The sequence below is a fragment of the Mustela nigripes genome, chromosome 9, assembly GCF_022355385.1.
Source record: "Mustela nigripes isolate SB6536 chromosome 9, MUSNIG.SB6536, whole genome shotgun sequence".
NCBI classification, from domain to species: domain Eukaryota; kingdom Metazoa; phylum Chordata; class Mammalia; order Carnivora; family Mustelidae; genus Mustela; species Mustela nigripes.
In genome coordinates, this window is record NC_081565.1 from 47553200 (window position 1) to 47563949 (window position 10750).

The window sequence follows — 10750 nt, forward strand, 5'->3', positions numbered from 1 at the left end:
GCTTTTCTTTCTTTAAAGTTTTGGGAGGCAGTTTCTTCTAACAGACAAAAATATACCTAAAATCAAGGGCGTGGCTCTGTTCTATTCACCAGTCTAATCATATTTTTTTCCCTTTCTTCTCCCCCCAGTTTTGGGATTCTTCTAATTTGGTTAGTGTATATTTTTCTGGTGTCATTGTTGCCCTTTTAGTATTTTGTTCTCTCATTCATCTATTCCTCTCTGGATAAAATGACAAGGCAGAAAAACTCACCTCAAAATAAAAAGAACAAGAGGCAGAACTGAATGCTAGGAACCTAATTAATTAGGACATTAGTAAGATGTCAGAACCAGAGTTCAGAATGGTGATTATAAAGATGCTAGCTGGGCTTGAGAAAAGCATAGATGATACTAGAGAATCCCTTTCTGGAGAAATAAAAGAACTAAAATCTAACCAAGTTGAAAACAAAAAAGCTGTTAATGAGGTGCAATAAAAAATGGAGGCTCCTACTGCTAGGATAAATGAAGCAGAAGAGAGAATTAGTGATATAGAAGAACAAATGATGGAGAACAAAGAAGCTGAGAAAAAAGAGATAAACAACTACTGGATCACAAGGGGAGAATTCAAGAGATAAGTGATACCATAAAACAAAACAATATTAAAATAATTGGGATCCCAGAAAAAGAAGAAAGAGGAGGGGGCAGAAGATGTTGGAGAAGATTATAGTGGAGAACTCCTCTAATCTGGGGAAGGAAACAGGCATCAAATACCAGGCACAGGAAAAAACCTCAAAATCAATAAAAATAGGTCTGCACCCCATCCTCTAATAATAAAACTTATAAGTCTCAGAGACAAAGAGAAAATCCTGAAAGTGTAGAGGCCTACTTAGCCAGAGCAACTCCATCTCAGTTAAACAGACATTTTGTTGTTTGTGCAGTCAAACTTAAACTGACCCTTCACAGAGGAACTTACTTAAAAGCAAGTCTGGGAAACCAGTAAAATATGCTCAACCAGTCCCTGATAACAGAGCCCCAATACAAGGATGGGTCAGGTCAGGTGGAGATAACAGAGCCCAAATACAAGGATGGGTCAGGTCAGGTGGAGATAACAGAGCCCAAATAGAAGGATGAGTCAGGCCAGGTGGAGACAATCTCATTGGCCACATGGCCTTTGCTCTATAGAAGCTAGTCTGTGAAGCTGGGGGTGGTCTCTCTCTCTGTAAAAGACGACCCGGTCAGTCGGTTTGATTCTCTGTGCTGGCATGAAATAAATTGCTTGACCTTCACTTTGTACCAGTCTCGCTGCTTTGATGATGGACCCCATCATGTGGGGGCTCGTCCAGGATCAAATGATGAGGCCTGAGCCAGCATCAGAATTTCCAGGAAAAGGGGCGCCTGGGTGGCTCAGTGGGTTAAGCCACTGCCTTCGGCTCAGGTCATGATCTCAGGGTCCTGGGATCGAGTTCCGCATCGGGCTCTCTGCTCAGCAGGGAGGCTGCTTCTCTCTCTCTCTCTCTCTCTCTCTCTCTGCCTCTCTGTCTACTTGTGATTTCTCTCTGTGAAATAAATAAATAAAATCTTTAAAAAAAAAAAAAAAGGAATTTCCAGGAAAAGCCTCCAGAGGTAAGATCTCGAGACCCCATTCTGGGAGATCCTGTTCTGTCTGTCTTTGTGTTTGCGGCGCTCCATGGGTATAGCCCACCGGGGAGAAACTGGACGCAGTATTGCTCCCCAAGGCTGGAGAGGATGCGGGGTTGCCCCATCCCTCCACTGGTAGATTGCCAGGGGGTTCAAGTTCCGCTAGGCGATCAGGGGACCAAGAAAATCCCCACCAGTGGCAGATTGTGTTTTTGAGTTGGGATTATATCTTGCACACCCTTAGACTTGATATATGGTCGAGGAAGGGCCGCTGGGTCTGCAGTTGTCTTTGTCTTGTCTTTATGTTGTCTGTTGTGTTGTTTGTTGTGTTTGAAAGGGTGTTTAACAACAGGGATGCATAAGATGATGAAAAGCAGACCAAAAAAATAGTTAAGGTTTTGGCATTACATGAAGTGGGAAGGAGACGGGGAAAGAGATCAATGGAAAGGGGAAAGGCAGGTAGAGGATGGTCAGCTCCTTTGATCATGGACCCCATCAAAAGCAGCTCAGTACATATAACAGTAGAAATATTAGACTGGCAGCAGATCTGTCCACAGAGACTGGCCAGCCAGAAAGGACAGGCATAATATTTTCAGAGCACTATATGAGAAAAATATGCAGCCAAGAATACTATATCTAATGAAGCTGTCATTGAAAATAGGAGAAATAAAAATTTTCGAGGACAAACAAAAACTAAAAGAATTTGCAAACACCAAACCAGCTCTACAGGAAATATTGAAAGAGGGTCGTCTAAGCAAAGAGAGACCCTAAAAGTAACAGACTAGAAAGAAACAGAGACAATATACAGTAAATTTCACCTTAAGGCAATACAATGGCACTAAATTCATATCTTTCAGTAGTTAACCTGAATGTAAATAGTTACCCTAAATGCCCTAATCAAAAGACACAGGGTATCAGAATGGATAAAAAAAACAAGACCCATTGATATGCTGTCTGTAAGAAACTAATTTTAGACCCAAAGACACCACTAGTTTTAAAGTGAGGGGGTGGGGAACCATTTATCATGCAAATGGACATCAAAAGAAAGCGTGGGTGGCATTCCTTATATCAGACAAGTTAGATTTTAAGCTAAAGACTATAATAAGAGATGAGGAAGGATACTATACCATACTTAAAGGGTCTGTCCAACAAGAAAATCTAACAATTTTAAATATCTATACCCCTAACATGGGAGCAGCCAATTGTATAATCCAATTAATAACAAAATTTAAAAAATCAACAATAATGCAATACACCCTGTCACCGAAGTGTACAGATTATCTAAGCAAAAGATCAAAAAGGAAATAAGGGCTTTAAATAACACGCTGGACCAGATGGACTTCACAGATATATTCAGAACATCCCATCCCAAAACAACAGAATACACACTCTTCTCTAGTGCACATGGAACATTCTCCAGAATAGATCACATCCTGGGTCACAGATCAGGTCTCAACTAGTACCAAAAGACTGGGATCATTCCCTGCATATTTTCAGACTGCAATGCCTTGAAACTGGAACTCAACCATGAGAGGAAAGGTGGAAAGAACTCAAACACATGGAGACTAAAGAGCATCCTACTAAAGAATGAATGAGTCAATGAATGTGATACACTACATTAATAAAAAGAAGAACCAGAACTATATGATACTCTCAATAGATGCTGAAAAAGCATTTGACAAGGTACAACATCCTTTCTTGATCAGAAAAGACCCCTCCCTCTTCAGAGTGGAGGGATAGAGGGTACATACTTCAATATCATAAAAGCCATCTGTGAAAAACCCACAGCAAATATTCTCAATGGGGAAAAACTGAGAGCTTTTCCCCTAAGGTCAGGAACATGGCAGGACTGTCCACTATTATCACTGCTATTCAACGTGTACTAGAAGTCCTAGCCTCAGCAATCAGACAACAAAAAGAAATATAATGCATCCAAATCAGCAAAGAAGTCAAACTCTCATTCTTTGCAGATGATATGATACTTTATCTGGAAAACCCAGAAGACTCCACTCCAAAACTTCTAGAACTCATACAGGAATTCAGTAAAGTGCCAGGATATAAAATTAAAACACACAAATTAGTTGCATTTCTATATACCAACAATAAGAAAGAAGAAAGAGAAATTAAGGAGTTGATCCCATCTACAATTGCACCCAAAACCATAAGATACCCAGGAATAAATCTAACCAAAGGGGAAAAGAACCTGTATGCAGAAAACTATAAAGTATCCATGAAAGAAACTGAAGAAGACCCAAAGAAATGGAAAAATGTTCCATCCTCATGGATTGGAAGAACAAATATTGTGAAAATGTCTGTGGTACATAGAGCAATCTATATATTTAATGCAATCCTTATCAAAATACCCCAACATTTTCCAAAGAAATGGAACAAATAATCCTAAAATTATATGGAACCAGAAAAGACCCTAACTAGCCAGAGGCATGTTGGGGGGAAAAAAACGAGACTTGCAGCATCAGACTTCCAGACTTCAAGGTCTATTACAAAGTTGTAATCACCAAGACAGTATGGTACTGGCACAAAAACAGACACGTAGGTCAATGGAACAGAATACAGAGCCCAGAAATGGACCCTCAACTCTATGGTCAACTAATCTTTGACAAAGAGGAAAGTATAGCCAATGGAAAAAAGACAGTCTCTTCAACAAATGGTGTTGGAAAAATTGGGCAGCCACATGCAGAAGAATGAAACTGGACCATTTCCTTACACCACACACAAAAATGGACTCGAAATGGACAAAAGACCTCAATGTCTTGGAATCCAACAAAATCCTTGAGTAGAACACACACAGCAACCTCTTCAACCTCAGCTGCAGCAGTTTCTTCCTAGAAACATATCAAAGGCAAGGGAATCAAGGGCAAAAACGAGCTATTGGAACTTCATCAAGATCAAAAGCTTTTGCACAGCAAAGGAAACAGTCAACAAAATAAAAGACAACAGACAGAATGAGAGAAGATATTTGCAAATGACATATCAGATAAAGCGCTAGTATCCAAAATCTACAAAAAACTTATCAAACTCAACACCCAAAGAACAAATAATCCAATCAAGAAATGGGCAGAGGACAAGAATAGATTCTGCAAAGAAGACATCCAAATGGCCAACAGACACATGAAAAAGTGCTCAAAATCACTTGCCATCAGGGAAATACACATCAAAACCACAGTGAGATACCACCTCACACCTGTCAGAATGGCTAAAATTAACCAGTCAGGAAACGACAGATGTTGGTTAAGATGCAGAGAAAGGGGAACGCTCCTACACTATTGGTGGGAATGCAAGCTGGTGCAGTCACTCTGGAAAACAGCATGGAAGCTCCTCAAAGAGTTGAAAATAGAGCTACCCTATGACCCAGCAATTGGACTCCTGGGTATTTACTCTAAAGATACAAATGTAGTGATCCAAAGGGGCACTGTGCACCCAATTGTTTATAGCAACAATGTCCACAATAGCCAAACTATGGAAAGAGCCTTGGTGTCCATTAACATATGAGTAGATAAAGAAGATGTAGTGTATACACACAATGGTATACTCTGAAGCCATACAATGGCTTCAATGGTATACAATGAAGCCATCAAAAAAAAAAAAAAAAAACCCTCAAAATCTTGCCATTTGCAATAACATGGATGGAACTAAAGGGTATTATGCTAAGTGAAATAAGTCAATCAGAGAAAGATAATTATCATACGATCTCACTGATATGAGGAATTTGAGGGGCAGGGTGCGGGTTCATGGGAAGGGAGGGAAAAATGAAACAAGATGGGACCGGGTAAGGAGACAAACCATAAGAGACTCATAATCTCAGGAAACAAACTGAGGTTTGCTGGGGGGGTGGGGGGAGGGATGGGGTGGCTGGGTGATGGACATTGGGGAGGGTATGTGCTATGGTGAGTGCTGTGAATTGTGTAAGACTGATGAATCACAGACCTGTACCCCTGAAACAAATAATACATTATATGTTAATATAAAGCCCAGCAGGGCTTTATATTAATTTTTTTAAAAATTAATTTAAAATTAAAAAAAGAAAAGAAACATAAAGCACTAATCATGCTTTAAGAATTTCAATTATATTTCATATTATAATGAGAGGTAAAGGACAAGAGATTCTTTTGCTTGAATGAGGGATGTCAAGAGGGGAGACAGAGCAGATGAACTCTTTAAAGCAGAAGAAACCTCTAAACACAGACATCCCATCAGCAGACGTGTCCTCAGATACAGAATCTCCAACAGAGTATATTGTGGAAATATTAATTTACAATGGCTTGTTGCATATTTACAACCCAGAGCATGATAATAGATGTTTCACTTATGAGTAAATTGCAAAATGAAGAGATGACCTAAAGCTTATGAAGATGTTCGACTTTTAAGGTTAAAAGAGAAGAGCTTCCAAAGAGCCAGTGCAGGTAGAAGGTAACAAGAGAAGAATAATCTTTAGAGAGTACGCAGTAAGCAAACAAAGACCTTAAATTTGATGGGGGGTCTTAGAGAAGAATAGGGCTAACTTGTCCCAGTGGATCTGGAAACATAGGCGCCATTGATCACTTTGTAAGATCCAATTAGGCAGAAAAATAGGCCATGTCGATAGATGAAGAATAAGAGTGTGTCATCTCTTCTCTCTTTTTACTTAGATCAGCGTTGCTGTGGTTCTATATATTTACTGGAAAAAAGAAGCTCTTGGTTTCTTTGATTTTCTTTAGAGTTTTTCTAGTTTCTATTTCCTTGATTTTCACTATTCTCCTTATTGTTTCTTTTTATTTATTTTATTTTTAGTTGCTTCTTTTACTTCTAGCTTGTTATAGTGAAAGTGAAGAATCCTGGCTTTGGACATTTCTTCTTCTCTAGCCTGATCATCTAAAGCCATAAGTTATACTTCAATCCTGTCTGGTTGCATCTCACAAATTTTTATATGTTGGGTTTTTTAAATTTTTTATTCACTTATTTATTTTTAAAGTTATTTTAAAGTTTATTTTTAAAGTAGGCTCCACACCCAACATGGGGCTTGAACTCATGACCCTGTAAGCAAGAGTCTCACTTTCTACTGACTGAGCCAGCCAGGCACCTCCAATATGTTGTGTTTTCATTTCCATTTATTTCAATGTATTTTCATACTTCCCTTGGGATTTTTTCTTTGCCCCATGACTTACTAAATGTGTGTTATTTAATTTCCAAATATTTGGAAATTTTTCATTATCTCTCTGGTATTTTTCTATTTTTGCCTATTGCAGTTAAAGAATTTCCTCTATCATCTCGGTACTTTCTCTATAGAGAAACTTTTTTATGACCCAGAATGTGGCCTGTACTTATGTTTGTCCTAATGAAGTCTGAAAAAATATATGTCACTTGTAATATTTATAATATTTTCCATCTCTAAAAATTCCTATCAATTTTTATTTGTGTCTTCCATTTTTTCCTTCATTGTGCCTTGAGGAAGAAAGTCATCTTAATTATCAAACTCAAGAAGATGTTATTCTTTGTTTCAGCATCATGGACAGTTTTCTAGTTATTTCTTCTAGGAGCACATTTTCTTTTTTTTTTTTTTTTTTTTTTAAAGATTTTATTTATTTATTTGACAGAGAGAAATCACAAGCAGGCAGAGAGGCAGGCAGAGAGAGAGGAGAGAGCAGAGAGCCCGATGCGGGCCTCGATCCCAGGACCCTGAGATCATGACCTGAGCCGAAGGCAGCGGCCTAACCCACTGAGCCACCCAGGCGCCCTAGGAGCACATTTTCAAGCCTTCTTCACACATCATGATTGAAAATGAGCTACTTTCCTTCTTATGTTTTATTTCATTTTTAAAAAATATTTTATTTATTTATCAGAGAGAGAGAGCTCAAGAAGGGCAGGTAGAGGGAGAAGCAGGCTCCCTGCTGAGCAAGAAGCTGGATGCAGGACTCAATCTCAGGACCCTGGTATCAGGACCTGAGCTGAAAGCTGATGCTTAATCAGTTGAGCCACCCAGGTGTCCCTGCTTTCCTTCTTAAAGTCCAATCTTCCATCAAGTCTGTATTGCATCAGGATTTTATTTTTATCTATCATATGATATGAGTTGACACTGATCTCTGCCTGGATTGGCAGGTAACCACTGTGGAATCATTTCTGGATGGTAATCCCACCATTTGAACACCAGATACATCCTTTATCCTAAACCTGTCAATGATAACACAATCATTTTGGGCATGATGCATTTTATCAATCTGGTTACCTAATTTTCCTCTTTGTTACACTGCATTTTCTGAATTATGAAATATAGCTTATTTTTACATAGAGATTGATATGCCCAGACTTCTCTATTGCTTTCTTTCTACCTGACTAAATGAAGATTCGATCTTTAGGTAAGTCAATGACTTCAGAAAAATGATAAACTCTTAAGCATTAATAAATAATGAGTTTTCAATAAATATAATGGCCAGGAACACTTCCCTCATAAGATGAAAAAATGAAAGTGAATCAGAAATTTTCTCCTTTCCAATATCTGAAGAGCAAAATTAGGTGAAAACCAGTAAAAATCAAGGGCAACAGCATCAAAAAAGAGAACAAGGAAGTGTGTAAATTTGGGATTAAAATATATGAGAACTTCAAAATAAGAACTAAAAGGAATATTTATGACATGAGATATAGGATATGTACTGCATCTAGATTTTGCTAAGGAAATTAGATGTTTGATCCTGGATAATTCACTAAGCCTCTTTGGACCTCAGTTCTCCAAATATAAAAGAGGCTGGATATGTTTCTTGAGTTGTGAGTATTAAATAATCTAGAACACTTGGAGGCACTTAGCAGAATGAAGCCTTAACAGATAGTGACTATTATTTATTCATAGAGATCTAGAGGAGAATAGTGGACTTCTCCTAGACCTCTCTCTGTTACTGATTGCAAATTGCTGGTGGTCTAAAAAAACAGAATTGGGAACAAGTGGCTCATCAATTACATACATAATAGTATAATATGTTTATGTATATAGTACATGATATATATACACTATATATTCTGATAGCTAACACATTTCCCCCTTCTTCCCTGCTTCCCTAGATCCCATCTATTCACTACCATATTAGGATGTTTCCTTCTCCCCATGTAGAAACCGCCAGTGAGGGGTGCCTGGGTGGCTCAGTGGGTTAAACCTCTGCCTTCGGCTCAGGTCATGATCTCAAGGCCTTGGGATTGAGCCCCACATCAGGCTCTCTGCTCAGCAGGGAGCCTGCTTCCTCCCCCTCTCTCTGCCTGCCTCTCTGCCTACTTGTGATCTCTGTCTGTCAAATAAATAAAATTTTAAAAACCTTAAAAAGAAAAGAAAAGAAACCTCCTGTGAGCTCCCCTCCCCCCTCCCTCCTCAGGAGCCTCTCCTGCCCATTCACACACCTGCTTCTTTTTCCTTTGTGGTTTCTATGACGCTTTTATTTCCAAGTACAAAGCCACTAACTGAAACCAAGAGTTGTGTGAAAGTTCTAGGTTTTTGGAAACTCTGCTAGGAGAAGCCGTGTTCTCTTTTTTTTCTCCCAGTGACTATTTTTAGACCTGAGGAAATGTCCCCGCTGTAGTGATGTAATAGTAGCTTTAGCAAAAAGGAAATAGAAAGCAGGATTATTTTACTGTGGCCTGTTAAAATATTTATGAAGGAAGAGTGCCGCCTACTGGCTACGAGGGACAAAGACAGTGAGCAAGTCTGGAGACTTGCTTTGTGTTCTAGTCAGAAGCCTGTCGCCAGGCAGGAGATTTTTTTCCAGGGCAAAAAGAGCTCATTCTTAGAAGGAACTGACTCCAATAGTGTAATAAGCCAATTTCCATAGCTTTTGTATATTTTAGAAACAACATACTTTTTTTGTAAAAAAGTGGTTGGCTTCAGAGAAAAATTGAGCAAAAGATATCAAGGTTTTCCACCTACACCCTGGTTCTGTATCTACATTGTCTTTTGCATTATCAATATCCCCCACCAGATGGAAGAGTTGTTATACCTGCTTCCAAGCGTCAAAATTGCTTCTTGTGGTTGCGACCCAATCTGAAGTATTACAGTGGTCTGTGGCTCCCCAGAGCTTGACCTTGCAGTGGTCTAACAAAACCTTGGTATTTATTGTCTCTCATTGGGTTTTCCTGGGTATTACACAAGAAACCACGACACAGAATTTTTGGAAGATACACACACTGCCTGCCGGATCAGGGCAACAAACCTAGGAATAACAGGAATAACTTAGGATTGGAGGAGTTTCTCTCTATCATTTCTCAGATCTGAGAGTCTTAACTGGACAGGTGATCCTTGCTTACTGGTGAGCTGCCATGGGCTGTCTTGTGGACATTGCTTGTCGGAGCTTTGATGTGATGCAGGCTAGGCAATAAAGTACAAATTATATTTCATGACTTAGTTCTACAAAACTGATCAGTAATTGTGAAGTGTTAAACAGAAAAAATATTTTGACAATACCTTCAAGAGTATCTAGTAGCTGGTGAAGTTGAAAATGACTTTGTCATATGAGGCAATGTTAAAATTCAGTTCACTAAAAACACATGTTAAGAAAATAATTTAATTTCTCATTTGCTTTTAGCAATTTGGAATGATTTTAAATGTTTGAGTACACCGATCATTATGTCTTCTTAGGAAATTTTAATTTGCTTATGTACTTTATTTATTACAACTTATATACGTAAACAACTTATAGGTCACTCACCAAATTTACTTATATACTTAAGCATCAATAACTTTAAAAGTTAACTTTTAGCTTAAAATTTTTAGTCATTCATAACCCTGTGTGGGATAAACTTTACACTTTCTTTTTTACCTATAGAGAACAGATAGAAATACAAAACGATATATGCTGTGTCTCTGTGCTATTAAGTTTTCTTGGAAGTTTCAATTAAAAAACATCCAAAAGACTCTGGAGGCAAGAAACCATACGGAAAAAAAATGATACATGGTTGAGAAACCCATACTCTAAACCCCAGTAGAAAGTGCAAAATAGAAAGCAAAAAGAGAAGTAGAAAGGAAGGGAGACAAACGTTCAGAAATCGAAAACTCCTGCGTCCCCTACTTAAGCCCCAGCACAAGAGAAGATGTTCAGAGAAGCTAGAGCCACGGGTCCCAGACATGCCCACCCCAGCCAGACCAACAGCATCTGCCAGATCCCCA